The sequence below is a fragment of the Rattus norvegicus genome, chromosome 13 (genome assembly GCF_021556685.1).
Source record: "Rattus norvegicus strain SHRSP/BbbUtx chromosome 13, alternate assembly SHRSP_T2T, whole genome shotgun sequence".
In the NCBI taxonomy this organism is placed as follows: Eukaryota; Metazoa; Chordata; class Mammalia; order Rodentia; family Muridae; genus Rattus; species Rattus norvegicus.
This window is the reverse complement of record NC_141546.1, coordinates 21432658-21451854: the sequence shown is the minus strand read 5'-3', so window position 1 is coordinate 21451854 and position 19197 is coordinate 21432658. Positions and strand designations below refer to the sequence as shown.

Sequence of the window (19197 nt, the reverse complement as noted above, 5' to 3'; positions counted from 1 at the left end):
TCCAAATCCTGTGCTGTTCTGCCCCACTGCCGAACAGCCCAATTAGAGTGAGAAGATAGAAAGGGTTCCCAGTGAAGCCAGTAAAGGAGGTAGAAATGGAAAAGGTCCTTGAATGTATGGCTCTGGGGAAGGCAAATGGATCCAGGCGATTCTGAGGGTAAATGAAGTCATGCCAGCTATCTCCTTTGCTGAGACAGAACATGCAGCTGAAGTAAACTGAGGAAGGGTTAATCTTGGCTCATGGTTTCGGGAATAACTAGCCATCTTGGTGGGGAAAGCATGGTGGCAGGAGCTTGCTCTGTAGTCTGTTCATATCTTGGATAATCAGAAAACAGAGATGGGTCCGAGATGGGGCTAGGTTAATTTACTGTCTGTGTTTGCCTCCAGCATCTACCTCTACGAACCAGATCATGCAGCTTCCCAAAGTACTAATGAGGTTAGTTTAGGGTCACATGTTCAAATTCATGATCCTATTAAGGCAGGATCAGACTCAAATCATAACACTAAGAGGGTGTTACTCGGACAAATGATAGACTATAAAGGTAGTATTTCCTAAACTATTTATCATGCCTTCATAGTAACCTTTCATAAAGTTTGACTTACCAGGTCCAGTTAGTTTTGTTGTCAGTTTGGTCTATGTTGTACAGGACTATTTTCCTAGCCAAACTGCTACCTTCCTCAGCAGTCTAGCAAGGCTTGTTCACAGAAATTCAGTATAGAAGGGCTTATTGATTGCTGAGGTTTCCTCTTGGAAGGAAGGAGCAAGGAGGGCCACAGAACCCTCACTTGAGTATCACCTACCCCTCCCAACCAGTTGTAGGCAATTATGCTCTAACTGCAAGTGACTTTGTGTCGGGGATTGCATCTAATTCATCTCCCAAAAGCCTTAGTTCCAGATGCTCAGAGTCCCTGTCCCCAACTGGCTTTGATTAGTAAAAAAAATTGCCATACAGCCAAAGGCAGGCAGGACCTTTTGATTGTAAGGGCAGGGGATGAGAAGGAAGAGGACACAGACCCATGACTGGGGCGGGGGTGGGGTATGTGAGTAGAGAGATCAGAATTAAAGCCCCCAGCCCCCATGTGCTGTGGCCGTTCCGCACTTCGGTCTTGGGAATCAAAGATAAAAAGTAGATTTAGAAAATGTTAACTCAGGAATACCACAGGCCGATTTAGAGTTGCCCAACCATTGAGTTAGTTAGGCATATTAAAAATTAAGCTGACATGTGTATGTCTTTCATTCGCAAATCCAGAGAGCTCTGGTGGTTGGCTAGAGGATTGATCAACAGCTGGGAAGGAGCTCAAAGCAGCTTAACTATTGGGGATCCCTGGTGGGGTTATAATATATAAAAGGGAAGATGAAGGAAGCCATCATTTCTGATGAGTACAGACCTTATAGTATGGCTATTTTAACATTACTCATCTGCTCATAACCTGTCACCCATTTCTATATAAGCAATCCTAATAAACTCATTAGTTCTCTGGGTAAACTTTGGTGGAATTGTACCTTGGTTTATCATTGGGATAGTGTGGGTAAGTGCGTGGGTGCGTGCGTGGTGTGTGTGTGTGTGTGTGTGTGTGTGTGTGTGTGTGTGTGTGTGTTTGTAGGGGTGGAGTAGATGTGTTTGTAGGGGTGGAGTAGAGTTCTTTATGTCTCTCTCCAAGGGAAGGAATTTTAGCAACACTCCATTAGCCAGGTTAGAGTTAATTCTTCTCATCGAGTTCTAAAATGCATGCACTTCACAGCCTTGTCAAGTAGAATTCAAGTTAGGAGACACCCTGAGCAAATAAAATCTTTTAAGTGATTGATCTTGCAAGCCTCTTACTTATTTTTTCTCAACTAGGTACTGTTCTATATAGTGTTTCATTTGGTTTATTTTTCATTCCATGAACACCTGGGAACCTACAATTTTCAGAGTTTGCATCCAATTATTTTAAGTCGGACACTGAGATTCAGTCAATGCGGAATGAAAAATTTTTTTTTCTTTTCTTTTTTTTTTTTGGAGCTGGGGACCCAGAACAAAATTCTTTTAATGTCCTTTTTCCACCTGAACACAGAAGCCTGTGGGAGATGAGATTGACATGTATTCCCTCCTCAAGGCTCTCGTTGGGAGGAGGTAGAACAAGAGCATTCCTCTGTAACCCCACTCTTCCAATGAGTGCTGTGTCCCTAGATTAGACAGGAAATATGCCCACCAGTATACTACCTGCCTCATCCTTACTCACCCTTAGGAACTTGGACTTGACTTGGGGTTGTGAGGAAAGAGGAAATGACAGGTGGATAATAGAAGCAGCTGGGATTGGATGTTGGAACTCTTGGATGGAGAAGCCTTGGTAGTTCAGAAGCTCAGTATGTTTACAGAGTCGAACAGAGAGGCATGGTCATTAGAGATAAACAAGGGACGGGTTTAGCTGATTTGAATAGGAGCAGTCTCTGTAAGGGATTCAGGCCATAATTACCTGGGGGCCAGGACAGAAAGCTGTGTCAGACATTTCTGCACACACTGTAAATATTCACACACATCTCAGAAGGGATGGCTTTGCCATTTCCCTGAGGGTCTGGGGCAAGTGTCGTCTGATGTCAGCAGCACACATTCACTCAGAAGTTCACTCCTCAGAGATTCCTCCAATCCCTAAAGCTACCAAATACTATCACTCAGTTAGGGAAACTGGCTCAGTGGTAGAGCTTAAGTTTAGCATGTGTGAATTCCTGATTTTAAACCCTCAGCATGGCACACAGAGTAAAACTAAACAACCAACCAACCAAACAAAACCAACTGCAACAAGCAAGTATTTAAAACATTATTACAAACTTTATCTTCCCATTTATTCTTCAAAAAACTCACTTGTCTTAGATAAATTTGTTCTTCCCATGACGTCCTTTTTGAACTTCATTCTCCCTTCTTTTCTCTTCCTCCCTTCTTCCTCCATTCCTCCTTCCTCCTCTTCTTCATCTGTCCCTTTCATTTCCTTTAAAAAATATTTACCCTCTCTATCTATATATCTATGTAATCTGTATGAGTGTTTTGCCTTGGATGTCTACATATATTTGCTAGAGGAAGTCACAGGAAGGTGCAAGATCCCTAGAATGCAGAATCTAGATATAGATGGCTGTGAGCAAGCACACGAGTGCTTGAAACCAAACACAAGTTCTTTGGAAGAGCATCAAGGGCCCTTAATCTCTAGGCACCACTCCAGTCCCTTTTCTTTTCTTTTTTTCCACACAGTGCCTTGCTATATAACTCAGGCCTTGAACTTAAGAACCTTCTGACTCTGTCTTCAGAGTAACGAGATTAAAAACACACACCACCATGGCTTCACTTTGAGTGTATTTAATGGTTTACTGAATTAGAGCCAAAGAGGTAGCGTATTAGGCATTTCGGGATGAATAAAATGCTAGATTAAGCACTAGTAGAAAGAATGGTGCAGACCTGTATGAGCACAAGAATGCAAGAGAATGCAGAAATTTTGCTTTGGTCTTCTCCTGATTTGAGGGAAGGATTTGGTATATGCTAGTGTGGTCCAGATCAATGCTGTTTAGAGATGTCTCAGGGGACCCAGAAAGAAAGCATTATTTTAAATCTTGCTAGGATTTATGTATCCACTGAAGGAGGACAATTTTTTTAAACTGATGTTGAGCTTTAAGATTGCTCATATCTCACTCATTGTAACACTTAATTTGACTGTTAACTTGCTCAATTTGAGAAGTTCCAAGATGAGTGAAGCACACTTCAAGTGTGTTTCCAGAACCATTAAGAGATGGTATAACCAATGGTTTAAAACACTAATGTATTCAGAACGCAAACACTGGAGGTGCTGGGACTTTGGAAGGTAAGGCCTATTTAAAGGAAGGGCACATGGGGATGTGCCTTTGAAGGCTATTCCTTGCTCTAGTTACTTCCTGCCTAATCTTTCTGTTGGCTGTAAATCAAATCGCTCTGCTTCCCCATGTCTTTCATAGTGTCTGCTTCAGTGCAGGTCCCAGAACAAAATTAAGTGGGTGATTTGACCATGTACTGAAGCCATTCACACTAAAAGCCAAAATAAGGACTTTGTACACAAAAATTGTTGCTCTCAGAAATTCTGTGCATTGAAGAAGTCTACAATACTTCTTATTTCCTCTCATCTGACTTTTCCCTTCCTCAATATTCATCTGCAGCCTGTGTAATTTCATTTCTATGAACCTGGTAGTCAGCAAGAGACACTCAAGGCAGTTGTTCCTATAGCCTGCCCACTGTTCACATCAGGAATTGCACCTATGTGCTGAGGAGGAAAAGGGAAAGAAAATCATGATCTTTGGGGATTTACAAGACCAGGTCTTGTGACGTTGATTGGGATCAGAGGTGTGTCATTTGAGATAAAGCTTCACATGTGAGAAGGTGTTTCCTCAGTCTATGCTCACACATTTCCTTTATGAACCCCCAATTCAGTCTTCTATCAGCAGATAGACGTTTATGATAAGATCCTGCCTCATAACAAAGTTCCTTCTTATCACCATTATAACATTGCTATTGTAGGTTCAGTATCTGCAACCCATAAGGCAAACTGAGAAAACATTAACTTCGTTGGAGGTTGGTAGAAGAAAGCATTAACATGAAGGGTAGAAGTCTTACTGTGTATGTATACATAGGATTTCATGGAGGAATAAATGTACCTCAAGGAGGTTAATAGATGATTCAAGCTACATTCTGTCTTAGATTATGTAAAAAACAGGGTAGTTCTTTACAGGTTTCTGTGCAGGGGTGAGAAATTATGGGGTGATGAAGAGAGGAATAGCTGTGAATAAGGTTTGTTTTGTGATGCAGATAACAGCCTCTAGGATGGTGAGTGTTACTGGTCAGAGTAGCCTTCTTCTGCTAAGGAGACATTTACACTTGTAAATTTCATCTATGAATGCTTTATAAAAGGAGAAGGTTTTTATTTACTTTTGGGAGTCAGAGAGAAGTAAAACACTTTCCTGTGTTTACTCACCATCAATTTTTTTTTTAGTTCCAAATAATTTTGTTGCTAAAGTGGCATATTTTGGGGTAACATTTTTCAAAATACCTATACTGGGGCTAGAACACTATCACAAAATGACCATGCCTTTCTCTGACTAGTTGGTTGGACTGGACAAAAGACTCTAGGGCATCAGGGAAAGGGTCATTGCCATTTCATTGGCTCTCAGTCCTACTAACACATCTCTTTTAGACAGTTATCTCTGTTGTGCTGCTGATTCAAAGTCAGTTCAACTGGGGGAATTAGACTCGGTTGGTTGTCTCCAACATTTTCAGCTCTGTGTGTGTGTGTGTGTGTGTGTGTGTGTGTGTGTGTGTGTGTGTGTGTGAGAGAGAGAGAGAGAGAGAGAGAGAGAGAGAGAGAGAGAGAGAGAGAGTGTTCAGCATGAGAGATACTCTCTAACCACCTATGGCATGGTAGAGCTCTCTAAAGCAGCTATTTCAATGGCCTTGTGTTTTATTTAGCGGCTTCATTTTCTTCCTTTTGTGTAATAAGACATAGGGGGAAATGGGTCTTTGAATGAAACTGAAGAAAGCTTACAAGTGTTTGAGAAGCTAGAAATGAAATTTGAGGTGGTAGTAGATTGGGGAAGGAAACATTTCAATCAACATAAATTAGTTCCTTAAGAAAAAAGTACTTATTTCCTTTCTTCTTTCATGTGTACATTAGGGTGTTCACTATAGGAATCAATTCCCACAAGACGCAGAGTTTTATTTTGATCAATATAATCCTTGCTGGGAGTGGACAATACCTTAATGGATGAGAAAGGGGTAAGTCCTTTTGATATAGGTACTGTGTCTCATTCATCTTCATGCTCCTGGAAATGACAGCTTGAGACACTTGTACATAGTGGATGATTGATACAGGTTACCAAACTGAATCACTGAAGACAGCCGAACCTACAAGATTTGACATGTGATCTTAATCTTTGGATGCTACTGTCAAGGACAGTTCTGGTCTTTTAGAGGTAATGTGTACTTTTACTTATTTTCAGATGTATTCTTAAAGGCACGTGCATAGTTATTTAATCAACACGGTACCAAATCCAAGGACATGTGTTGTTTACATTCTATTTATTTAAATTAGGTTCAGAGAATGCTTACTCAGCTACTCCATTATTAATAAGTAACTAATATATCCAAGAAAGCAATGTAGATACCTCATAAGGGTATAGATACTGCATAGTTGTAAGCAGGTAGAATTCTAACATTTTTGTGAGTATTGTCTCTTGCATAAAAATTATAAGGATTGTAGAGATTGCTTACTTGATAAAAATTGCTTGTTATACAAGGGTTAGGACCAAAAGTAGGATCCCCAGAGCCTTGTCAAGGCTGAGATGTATTGCCACTACCTACAATCCCAGCATTTGGGAGACAGGAACAGAGTGTCCCCAGGCAGTCTACCCACTTTTGGTTCAGGGAGAGATCCTCAGAAAATGAAATGGAGAAAAGTCCGGCAATATATTGAATATCCACAAATTTGGGACCTCTATATGCATATGTGTGTATAAAATAAATGAATGAATAAGTGAAAGCTTAAAAAATAAAATAATAAATAAATAATAGAAGGGTATGGTTTTGAACTCTGTTTCTATCGGAGACCCCCAGAGAGCAGGCTAATACTTCAAATGGAGCTCTGTGCCACTAAGTAGAAACTAAGTTATTCATCTGATCTTCTGAGAAATGATATTAGATGACAGTCAAATATTCCAAATAAGATAGCTTCAGATGATATAATAATAAAGGATTTTTTGTTTGTTTGGTTTGGTTTGGGTTTAAATATTCACTCATGAAAAGAAACCTGAAGTGGCTTGATATCAACCTGTTAATTATATTTCCAGTCTTCTGACTTGAGCGTTTCCGCATTGCAACTGCTCTTTGTCTATAAAACTAACTGTCTCTGTTTAGCTCCTTGGCATAACTGAGTCTCTAGTAGAAGTCTATTTTAAACGGTAGCATTTCCTCCTGTTCCCTCCCCTTTGCCTTTTGCCTCTCCCTAATCTTCTCTGCTGAATAGACTCTCTTGTTATGACTTCTCAGCTAGCTTCAGGAGAATGAAATCTACCCTGGTATTTCCACCAGAGGAAGGTATCTCTGCTTTTCTTCAGTTTCTGATTAGACCGACATGTGTATCACTATGTCAACACCTTCTATTCCAAACACCAACCTTTGTTGCCAGTCAGTTGCAGAACTGTCCCATTCCTAGGCAGATGGGATGAACGACAGAGGTGTGAGCTACTTGCCCTTATCTGCTCTCTAATTGTTCAACAAGATTTGCTTACGATACTCTCTGCAACAACCTCTCTCTTCCTCAAGTCCAGGAAAATTGACTTGCAGAAAAGTAGTTGTTAGAAAAAAAAAGGAAAAGAAAAAGATCTGACAGATGAGTTGGTTCAGGAAAGGAGCCCACATACAAATTACTCAGAACTGAGCCCTTTGAGAAAAACAGGAATCACAAAGGAGCCACAGTCAGAGGCTGCATGACAGGACCTTAAAGGGAAAGAAAGGCTTCTGCATTAGCTACTTTCTCTTGCTGTGATAACACACCAAGGCAACTTACAGAAGAAAAAGTTCATTTGGGTTTATAATTCTAGTGTAAGGGTCTTTGATTTGCTGAAGAATGATACCCTGGACTCAAATAGTATGTAAAAGCAAAGAGTGTTTTACTCTACAGAAGTCCAGCATGTTGGGGTCTCCCATTCTAAGATGGAGACAACCAAGTGAGCTCGCAGGATGGATTTAAAGCACATTAAAGGAAATCTGAGGTAGGTGACCTTTACTTGCCCCATCTCTAGGGACATTCCAGAACCATTGCTGGTACATGTGGGCTTGAAATTGTTGCTAGAGAGGTCTAGAACTGTTGTTCACCTGTTATTGCCCCTGCTTCAGGCCAGGTAGTGGGACAGCTTTGATAGCAGGGCAGTTTCTGACTTGCTGCCTGAAGCCTGGATTTTTTTTTCTTTTTTTCTTTTGTAACTGACTTGCCTGGTCTTGGGCCTAGTCTCCTGAACTTCCAATGTGAAGCCTGTCATGGAGTCAGCATAGCCCTCTCATCAGTGGTATAAGATACCATGATGGCAAGAAAGCATAGCCGCCAACTGCAATCGTGTTGGCAGGAGCAGGATGCTGAGAGCTTATACCTTAATGTAAACATGAAGGAGAAAGAGCAAAAAAGGAAACTAGGCTTTAAGCTAGCAAAGTCTACCACCAGTGACATACTTCCTTGAGAAAGACAACACTTTAAACACCCCCATCCCCCATCACCCATGCAAGCAGTGCCACCAACTAGGAAACAAGTTCTCAAATGTCCTAGACTATGGGGAACATTCTCGTTCAAACCACAACTTTCCTTTAAAACTTGGGACAGTGTAGGGTCAGGCATAGTGGCAAGAAGCAGGGGGAGGGGGCATATTTTTAAGTTTGATGCCAGCCTGGTATACAGAGAAGGTTCCAGGGCAGCCATTGGTACTCTGAGAAACCCTGCCTAAAAAAAAAAAAAAAAAGTGAAGTGTGGCTTATTTTATGTCAAGTTGACAGAGGGTAGAGTCGTCTGAAAAGAGAAACTTCAACTGAGAAAAATGCGTTCATAAGATGAGCTGTAGACACACCTGTGAACATTTTCTTAGTGATTGATGGGGGAGAGCCCAGCCCATTGTGGGGCTAGTGGTACTGGGTGCTATCAGAAATGGGGTACAGATCTAAACAGAGAATTCTCAACAGAGGAATCTCTAATGTTCACCATCCTTAGCCATCAGGTACATGTAAATCAAAATGACTCAGATTTCATCTTACATCTGTCAGAATGGCTACGATCCAAAAACTCAAGAGACAGCTTGCGCAGGAAAGGATGTGGGGCAATGGAATGCTCCCCCATTGCTGGTGCAAGTGAAAACTTTTAGACTCACTTTGGAAATCAATTTGGCAGTTTCTCAGAAAATTGGGAATAGTTCTATTCCAAGACCCAGCTATACCACTCCTGGGCATAAAACCAAAGCATGCGTCATCCTACTACAAGGACAACTGCTCAGCTATGTTCATAGCAGCTTTATTCGTCATAGCCAGAATCTGAAAATAACCTAGGTGTTCCTCAACAGAATGGATAAAGAAAATCTGGTAGATTTACACAATGGAGTATGTCTTAGTTAGGATTTACTCTTGTGATCAGACACCAGGACTAAGGCAAGTCTTATAAATGACAACATTTAATTGGGACTGGCTTACAGGTTCAGAGATTCAATCCATTATCATCAAGGTGGGAGCATGGCAGTACCCAGGCAGGTAGGGTGCAGGAGGAGCTGAGAGTTCTACATTTTCATCCAAAGGAAGCCAGGAACAGACTCGAACCCTCATGTAGCAAGGAGGAGGATCTCCAAGTTCACCCTCACAGTGACACACTTCCTCCAACAAGGCCACAACTTCTAATAGTGCCACTCCCTGGACCAAGCATATGCAAACCATCACAGTGTATTACTCAGCTATTAAAGAGAATAACATCATGAAATTTGCAGGCAAATGGATAGAACTAGAAAAAAATCATCCTGATGAGATAACTTGTAAGGGGAGGTTCTGTTACTAACTTCCTGTTCCCCAATTGGCTCTTGATTTATTGGTAAAGAAGGCTGGGGGCTAATTGCTGAGTGGAAGGTACAGGTGGGACTTCTAGGTCCCAGGAGGAAAAGGCAGAATCAGGGAAGGAGGGAGGGGCTCTCCCCCCAAAGCTTTGGAGAAAGAAGAAGCAGTAACAAAGAAAGTCTCGGGGAAAGCTAGAGCCTGTGACCTCCACTACTGGCAGGTGGCCAAGGATGTTTGGCAGGGGCTAGGTGGGACTATCCACTGAGGTTCAGGGCCAGTGGAGCGATGGCAGTGATAAATTGGTAAGGGCACACTTTTCTAGGCAGGAGATAGTAACACCCAGCAATTGTGCCTAGAAGGCAAATTGTAAAGTAACAACCTGTGTGTGTATCTTTTATCGGTGGATTCAAGGGTCACAGGGACTGGGAGCATGGTCACCCTCCCTGAGTTAAAGCCAGATAGAACAAAAGGGAAGCCAGGTCTGATCCTGGGCAAAGGCAGTAGGTTTAAAACTACTGGCAACAGTAACAAACATGGTATGTACTCATAAATGGATATTAGCTCTAAAGTAAAGGTTAACCCTGTCACAATTCACAGACCCAGAGGAGCTAATTAACCTACAGGTTCCAGGAGGTGTGGTGCACGAATCTCCTAGGGAAGAGGAAATAGAATAGACACTGAACGCGGACTGGGGGCAGGTGGGATCAGGATCAGTTTGGGTGAGGAGGGAGGGAGAGAGTACCAGGAGAGACAACTGCAAGTGAGGGACCATCTAGGGGATATGCTAGAGACCTAGTGCAATAAAAATTCCCAGGAATCTATGAGGGTGAACCTAGCTAAGACTCCTAGCAGTGAGTGGTATAGAGCCTGAACTGGCCATCTCCTGTAACTAGACAAAACTTCTAGTAGAGGGATTGAGACACGAACCCAGCCACACAATCATTGACCTAAAATTTGTCTTGCCCATAAGATGTGCTCAGGTAAACACGGAACAGAAATTGTGGGAATGGCCAACCAATGACTGGTCCAGCCTAGACCCATGCTTGAAAGAGAACCCATATCTGATGCTGCCTGGAGGGCAAGGAACCAGAGGTGTGATAGCCCAGATAGGATAGAACCAAACACTACTGGCAACAACAACAAAATCATTGGAACTCACTTTCTTTCTTTCTCTCTTTCTTTCTTTCTCTCTCTCTCTCTTTCTTTCTCTCTCTCTCTTTCTTTCTTTCTTTTTTCTTTCTTTCTTTCTTTTTTCATCTTTATTAACTCGAGTATTTCTTATTTACTTTTCGATTGTTATTCCCTTTCCCGGTTTCCGGGCCAGCATCTCCCTAACCCCTCCCCATTCCCTTCTCCATGGATGTTTCCCTCCCCATCCTCCCCCCATTACCACCCTCCCCCCAACAATCACGTTCACTGGGGGTTCAGTCTTAGCCGGACCAAGGGCTTCCCCTTCCACTGGTGCTCTTACTAGGTTATTCATTGCTACCTATGAGGTCAGAGTCCAGGGTCAGTCCATGTATAGTCTTTAGGTAGTGGCTTAGTCCCTGGAAGCTCTGGTTGCTTGGCATTGTTGTTCATATGGGATCTCAAGACCCTTCAAGCTCTTTCAGTCCTTTCTAATATTCCTTCAACGGGGGTCCCATTCTCAGTTCAGTGGTTTGCTGCTGGCATTCGCCTATGTATTTGCTATATTCTGGCTGTGTCTCTCAGGAGAGATCTACATCCGGTTCCTGTCGGCCTGCACTTCTTTGCTTCATCCATCTTGTCTAATTGGATGACTGTATATGTATGGGCCACATTTGGGGCAGGCTCTGAATGGGTGTTCCTTCTGCCTCTGTTCTAAACTTTGCCTCCCTATTCCCTGCCAAGGGTATTCTTGTTCCCCTTTTAAAAAAGGAGTGAAGCATTCACATTTTGATCATCCTTCTTGAGTTTCATGTGAAACTATTTCTAATGATATTCTGTTATACTCATAGATTGGCACCAAGCTCAACTGTCAGAGAGGTTTCATCCAGAAACTGATGGAAACAGATGCAGTCTTCATCAGCTACTGCCTCCACGTTCCTTCCCTTCTTGTATCCCTACCCTGACTTCTTTCTGTGATGAACTATGGTATAGAAATATAAAGAGAATATACAGTGTCTTTCCCAAGTTGCTTTTGACCATAGTGTTTATCATAGTAATAAAAACCTGGACTAAGATAGTTAAAAAAAGATAGCCACCATGGACGACTTGATATTGGGGAGGTATCGAAGAAAAGAAAACTATACAGGGGTAGTGTGGAGGAGTCCAGTACTGAGTAGGAATATACTTTGTACAAGATAGATAGATAGACAGACAGATGATAGATAGATAGACAGATAGAGTTCTGAAGTTGGGGACATGGCCTGTTTTTTTGTTTGTTATGTTGTTATTGTTTTTGTTTTGTTTTGTCTTCTGACTGAGGAATCTGGGTTTTCAGTGATCAGTGTCATAAAAGAGCAGGTCAGATCTAACAATAAGAGTAATATATTTTTGCATCGATATTCATAAGGGAAATTGGTCTGAAGTTCTCTTTCTTTGTTGTGTCTTTGTGTGGTTTAGGTATAAGAGTAATTGTGGCTTCGTAGAAGGTATTCGGTAGTGATCCATCTGTTTCAATTTTGTGGAATAGTTTGGATAATATTGGTATGAGGTCTTCTATGAAGGTTTGGTAGAATTCTGCACTAAACCCGTCTGGACCTGGGCTCTTTTTGGTTGGGAGACCTTTAATGACTGCTTCTATTTCCTTAGGAGTTATGGGGTTGTTTAAGCGATCTACAGATTCAATGCAATCCCCATCAAAATATCAATCCAATTCTTCAAAGAGTTAGACAGAACAATTTGCAAATTCATCTGGAATAACAAAAAACCCAGGATAGCTAAAACTATCCTCAACAATAAAAGGACTTCAGGGGGAATCACTATCCCTGAACTCAAGCAGTATTACAGAGCAATAGTGATAAAAACTGCATGGTATTGGTACAGAGACAGACAGATAGACCAATGGAATAGAATTGAAGACCCAGAAATGAACCCACACACCTATGGTCACTTGATTTTTGACAAAGGAGCCAAAACCCTCAAATGGAAAAAAGATAGCATTTTCAGCAAATGGTGCTGGTTCAACTGGAGGTCAACATGTAGAAGAATGCAGATCGATCCATGCTTATCACCCGGTACAAAGCTTAAGTCCAAGTGGATCAAGGACCTCCACATCAAACCAGACACACTCAAACTAATAGAAGAAAAACTAGGGAAGCTTCTGGAACACATGGGCACTGGAAAAAATTTCCTAAACAAAACACCAATGGCTTATGCTCTAAGATCAAGAATCGACAAATGGGATCTCATAAAACTACAAAGCTTCTGTAAGGCAAAGGACACGGTGGTTAGGACAAAACGGCAACCAACAGATTGGGAAAAGATCTTTACCAATCCTACAACAGATAGAGGCCTTATATCCAAAATATACAAAGAACTCAAGAAGTTAGACCGCAGGGAAACAAATAACCCTATTAAAAATGGGGTTCAGAGCTAAACAAAGAATTCACAGCTGAGGAATGCCGAATGGCTGAGAAACACCTAAAGAAATGTTCAACATCTTTAGTCATAAGGGAAATGCAAATCAAAACAACCCTGAGATTTCACCTCACACCAGTGAGAATGGCTAAGATCAAAAACTCAGGGGACAACAGATGCTGGCGAGGATGTGGAGAAAGAGGAACACTCCTCCATTGTTGGTGGGATTGCAGACTGGTACAACCATTCTGGAAATCAGTCTGGAGGTTCCTCAGAAAATTGGACATTGAACTGCCTGAGGATCCAGCTATACCTCTCTTAGGCATATACCCAAAAGATGCCCCAACATATAAAAAAGACACGTGCTCCACTATGTTCATTGCAGCCTTATTTATAATAGCCAGAAGCTGGAAAGAACCCAGATGCCCTTCAACAGAGGAATGGATACAGAAAATGTGGTACATCCACACAATGGAATATTACTCAGCTATCAAAAACAACGAGTTTATGAAATTCGTAGGCAAATGGTTGGAACTGGAAAATATCATCCTGAGTGAGCTAACCCAATCACAGAAAGACATACATGGTATGCACTCATTGATAAGTGGCTATTAGCCCAAATGCTTGAATTACCCTAGATGCCTAGAGCAAATGAAACTCAAGACGGATGATCAAAATGTGAATGCTTCACTCCTTCTTTAAAAGGGGAACAAGAATACCCTTGGCAGGGAAGAGAGAGGCAAAGATTAAAACAGAGACTGAAGGAACACCCATTCAGAGTCTGCCCCACATTTGGCCCATACATATATAGCCACCCAATTAGACAAGATGGATGAAGCAAAGAAGTGCAGACCGACAGGAGCCGGATGTAGATCGCTCCTAAGAGACACAGCCAGAATACAGCAAATACAGAGGCGAATGCCAGCAGCAAACCACTGAACTGAGAATAGGACCCCCGTTGAAGGAATCAGAGAAAGAACTGGAAGAGCTTGAAGGGGCTCGAGACTCCATATGTACAACAATGCCAAGCAACCAGAGCTTCCAGGGACTAAGCCCCTACCCAAAGACTATACATGGACTGACCCTGGACTCTGACCTCATAGGTAGCAATGCATATCCTAGTAAGAGCACCAGTGGAAGGGGAAGCCCTGGGTCCTGCTAAGACTGAACCCCCAGTGAACTAGACTGGTGGGGGTAGGGCGGCAATGGGGGGAGGGTTGGGAGGGGAACACCCATAAGGAAGGGGAGGGGGGAGGGGGATGTTTGCCCGGATACCGGGAAAGGGAATAACACTTGAAATGTATATAAGAAATACTCAAGTTAAAAAAAAAGAGTAATATATTTATCTGAAAAGGAAATGCAGATGCTGGCTCCACAAGTCCAGATTTGGATGGACTTTCAATAAGAGTTTCCTTCTAAAAAAGGTCCCACCCAGCTCAAGTTTCCTGTCTATTTTCCTACTGTAACCCTTTGTTATAGTGAATTTTTATTGTCAACCTAACAGGATCTAGAATCTAATAAGAGTCATTCTGGGTGGGTCTGTGAGTTATTTTTAGAAAGTCAACCCCCTTGTAGGGTGGGAAACCTTTGCCTTTCGTGAGTGGCCAGGATATAAAGAGTTCCTGAGGGAAGAACAGTCCAGCCTGCCTCTGCCTCCTGTTGAATGCAATCTCTTACAGATGTTGCTGTGCTTGTTGTGATTCTCCACTGATGTAACATTCCAGTTTCTTTAGCTCTGCAACAGGGACTGAAGATAAGTGATTCTCAAGGGATCTCCCAGGCCCCAAATGAGACTGCTAAGGTAGCCAGGCTGAGATGAGAAACTTCCAGGCTTTCAGACTCTAATGGGCAGACAATCATTGTCAGCCTTCCTGAACCCTATTGTGTAAATCACTCCAGGGAATTATTTTTAAAAACATACATCTTCCAAGTTCTGTTCCCCCAGAGAACCACTCATATGCACCTATAAAATTCCTTTGCAGTCCCCAAATCCTTAATGAAGGAGATGATAGAGAATGAGCGTTCTCTTCTATTTTCCTCAGGGAAAGTCTTGAATGACCCTATTTCCTTCTTCCAACTCTTAATTTTGGTGGAATACCAAGCAATATAGGCCTTCAATTCTTTAGGAATTCTAGAATTAAAAAGAAGACCAATTAAGAGTTATTAACTAAATTTTAATTTTGTCCTTGAAGAGAACTGAGTACTTCAGGTACCTTGTACAAGCAAATTATGGAGGTTGTTTTAAATACAACCTCTTTGTGTAGCAGAATGGATAGATAATTTATTGCTTCAATGTCTCATCCAGTGTCTATTTCCTCACTAAAGTTGTAACCAGTAGATAATGGTGATTTCCTCATGATTGCGAAAGTGCTTCTGATGGTCATGCTTTCGTGCCATAAAATATACCGAAGTAGCGCAGGTGGCTTGTTCTCTTGCTCCTCATGCCTTGCTCAGCGTGCTTTCTTATTTAACATGGGACCACCTGCCCAGTGGTGTCACTGCCTAGAGTGAGCTGTACATCTCACTCCAGTCATTAAGGCAGTGTTCCACAGGCTTGTCTCCAGGCCAGTTTTATAAAGGCATTTTCTCAATTAGGATTTCCTCTTACCACGTAGGCTCAAAGTGAGTCTTAACTACTGCAAGACCCCCAAAGTAGACAGGAGAATGGAGTTCCATGCAAACACAAGAGGTTTACTTTTCAGGTGCATCATGGGGTCGACCTTCAATCAGCTACTTGTGACCCCAAATGGCTATAACAAGCAGTTTTTATACTTTTTAGGGATACAGGTTACATCAGCAAGGTTACAGTTTAAACTTATTGGCTAAGCATATTGACCTTTGGATCTATTGGCGAGCAAGCATATGAGATGCATTCAGACTCTATCTGGGACCAGAGGGTCAGGTGACTATCAGTCAGTACATTCTGTGTGTTTTCAAGAATGTTCCTGTTCCTCCTGTGGGTGGAGAATGGAACTTGGCCTAGCCTTGACCCAAGGTGGGAAGCTGGTACTTGGCCTAGTCTTGACCTGAGGTGGTGGGTGTAAGGCTGGTGAAAGCCCCTGGGTCCTTCATTCCCCACTTTTTCTTGTACAAGCTCCAATCTTGGAGCTACGCTAGGAGGTCTCTGGAGACTAATTCATATTCTTTAGGTCCCATCCTCAGGGTCTCATAATGTTGGCACAGTACCATCAGCTGTACTACATCTATTCTCTCTTTTATGAAGGCTATAAACTTGTTCAACATGCAGGGTCCAAAGGTCAACAATTGAAGAACAATTAGGGGTCTTAACAAGGTGAATATGAGGATGGCTAGCCAAGGGGATGAGTTAAACAAAGATTTGAACCAGCCCTGACTCTATTCCCACCCCCCCTCTTCTGTTTGCATAGCCCTTTTCTAACCTTGGCCATCATACCATAATTCGTACAACCTGAGTTCCCAAGTTTATCTCTTTAGCCATCTCGTTGCTTCTTTACCTGAGTGAACCTGATTATTGGGTTATAGGTGGCATTTGTGCAGAAGGAATCTCAAATCCCTCGGTCCCCCTAATAGGGCCCCTCAGTAGTGTAATTTCTTTTTACTGTGGTCAAGTCCCAAGAGGAGATGTTCCAGTAGGTATCTTCCTGTAGTCCCCCAGGCAGCACAATAAAATTGGTCTGGACCCCATCCCCCCATTGGTGAACTTCTGCCCAGTTTCTTTCATCTTGAGAGCAAACATAAATGGGAGTCTCTTGCAGGTAATACCTCTGTGCAGGGAATGCACATCCTATCACTGACCTCCCTCTCCCCTCAGCCCAGAACCCTCTTTCTCTCATATGGTCAGTTTGTTTCCTCCAGCACTCCCATCATGGGTGGGGATATCCCACGATCAAGTCCTGCTGCCAGCTGACACAGGTCAAAAGTGAGGTCGGGCCACCAACTGTTGAGTGAGAGGTTTGGAGGCCATCAGGGAGGCGATCACATCTTCAGTTCCAGTGGAAACCACAGTCTAGGTTTTGAAGGACCAGCACATAGGGGCAGCAGGAGTCCCCTGGGAGTGGGGGCCTGCAGGTTTCACATGGGACGCATGCATCAGGGCTGAAATATCTCCACCTTGAAGACTGTAGGAGTGGTTAACTGTACCAGGAAGGGTCCCTTCCACTAAGGTTCCAGTGACTGTGCCCAATGACTCTGGATGTAGAGCCAGTCACCAGTCTGGAAACGGTGAGGGGGTCTCTGGAGTTCCTTAGAAACAGAAGCAGGACCGTTGTCCAATTTCCTTGGGCACTCTGAACCTCGGGGAAATTTCTTCTAATATCTTCTTGGCTACCACAGTAGCTGTTTCCTGCTTGGTAGGGAAAGACTCAACCTCTCCAGAGAAAGTATCTACAAACACTAGGGGGTACTTGTAAGCATATTTTTCTGACTTAACTTCTGTGAAATCAACCTCCCAATATACCTCAGGTTGTTCTCCCCTAGGTCTCTTGCCCTGTTTATTCTTGGCTGCATAAGCATCTACTTGCTGATATACCTTGCACTGTTCTACTGTTTGTCTGGCTAAGAACCTAAGGTCCATTACATACATATACGTTGACTGCTTGGCTGAGCTTCTTATCCCCTAAATGAGTTCATTTGTGCACTTGGCCAAGTGAGTCTTTTGTTTGTTCTCTGGGAAGTACAGTTTTTCCCTATTGAGTGTGCCATTGTTCTTCCTCTTCTAAGCAATTTGGACTATTTTTTCTGTTATATATTCTAAGTGAGGCCATCCCTTAGTCCAATCCCAGTTCCCAGTGGGTGTCTCTTGCAGGTCCATACCTGGGATAGGCTTCTGCATAGCCACTTCTTGAGCCACTTGATCTGCCTGGTTATTGCCCAGTGCCACTGAGTCTCTTCTATTCTGATGTCTGAGACAATGAATAATACTCACAGTTGCTGGCTTCATCAGGGCATCCAAGAGATCCAAGATTTCCTGTTTTCTTTTCCCTCTGATGTGAGCAGTCCTCTCTTTTGGTATATAGTCTTGTGAATGTGGGCTGTGGCAAAGGCATATCTACTACCCGTGTGGATGTTAATTTTCCCAAGTTCCAAGGGAAATTAGCTCCACTTTCTTCGACGACATGAGGAGGTTGGGGGGTAGAGGTTCAGCCAGCCCAGATGACATTTGTGTTGTTCACCATGGCAGCACCCATTCATCTCTGACCTTCATGAAGAAAACTGCTCCAGGTAACCTCAGCTCCTGGCAGGGGTTGGTCGGTTGGAGAGGCCTTCCCTCCACCCATGGCCTTCTGCCAGTATTTGACACTCTGATGGCTTCAGGTCGGGACCGAGCAGCAAGGTGGCAGGATTGAGCCCAACTGATGGAGAATCTAGTCCATGTCAGCTGACTGGTGGTCCCATCCTCTGGGTCTTTCCATTCAAAGGCCAAGTATTCTTGATTTTGGGGTGCCAAGGTCAGGCAGAAGAAAGCATTTTTCAAGTTTAAAATCATGTACCAAATTCTGAAAGGTGGCGAAGAACTCAACAGAGTGTAGGGGTTAGGCATAGTAGGGTGGATGTCAGCCACTCTACCATGGTTTACCTCTCTCAAGTCCTGGACTGGGCGATAATCGTTAGTGCCTGGCTTTGTAACTGGCAGGAGCAGTGTGTTCCAGGACGAATAGCACTAAGCAACACCCAAGCTGGAAGAGCTGAGAGATATATGGCCTAATCCCTTCTCGTGCCTCCCTCCACATCGGATACTGGCGCTCTGAGACAGGATCAGCCTGGGTCTTAAGTTCCACATACACAACCTGCAGACATACATGACCTAGCCCAGCCGCTTCAGCCCAAGCAAGAGGAAACCAAGCAATATCCTCTGTCTTTTGGGTATTGGTCTTAAACTGTTCATAATAGTAAGGACCTGGACAGGTTCTTCACCAGGCCCCCTCAACTGAGGGTCCTCCAGAAGGAAGTGGATCTGAGCCCCCGTCTTGGAGAGCAAATCTCTTCTGAGCAAGGGAAGGGGCAGTCAGGAATGATCATGAATGGGTGGGATACCTGGCCCACACCCTGGTTCACAATTCTTCAGGTAGTCCATGAATATTGACTAGCCAGTGGCCTTTTGTACCCACAA

The 19197-nt window shown here is 43.0% G+C and overlaps 1 long non-coding RNA gene across 1 annotated transcript in view; it reads right to left on the bottom strand.

Annotated features, from left to right (window-relative positions):
- LOC148001547 (uncharacterized) overlaps positions 1 to 18306 on the bottom strand; it is a 32613-nt gene extending 14307 nt beyond the window's left edge. Inside the window, exon 1 of the long non-coding RNA XR_015635445.1 lies at positions 18013 to 18306. This is a non-coding gene — a long non-coding RNA (uncharacterized LOC148001547). The remainder of the gene's footprint in view (positions 1 to 18012) is intronic.
- Between the last annotated feature and the right edge of the window lie 891 nt (positions 18307 to 19197).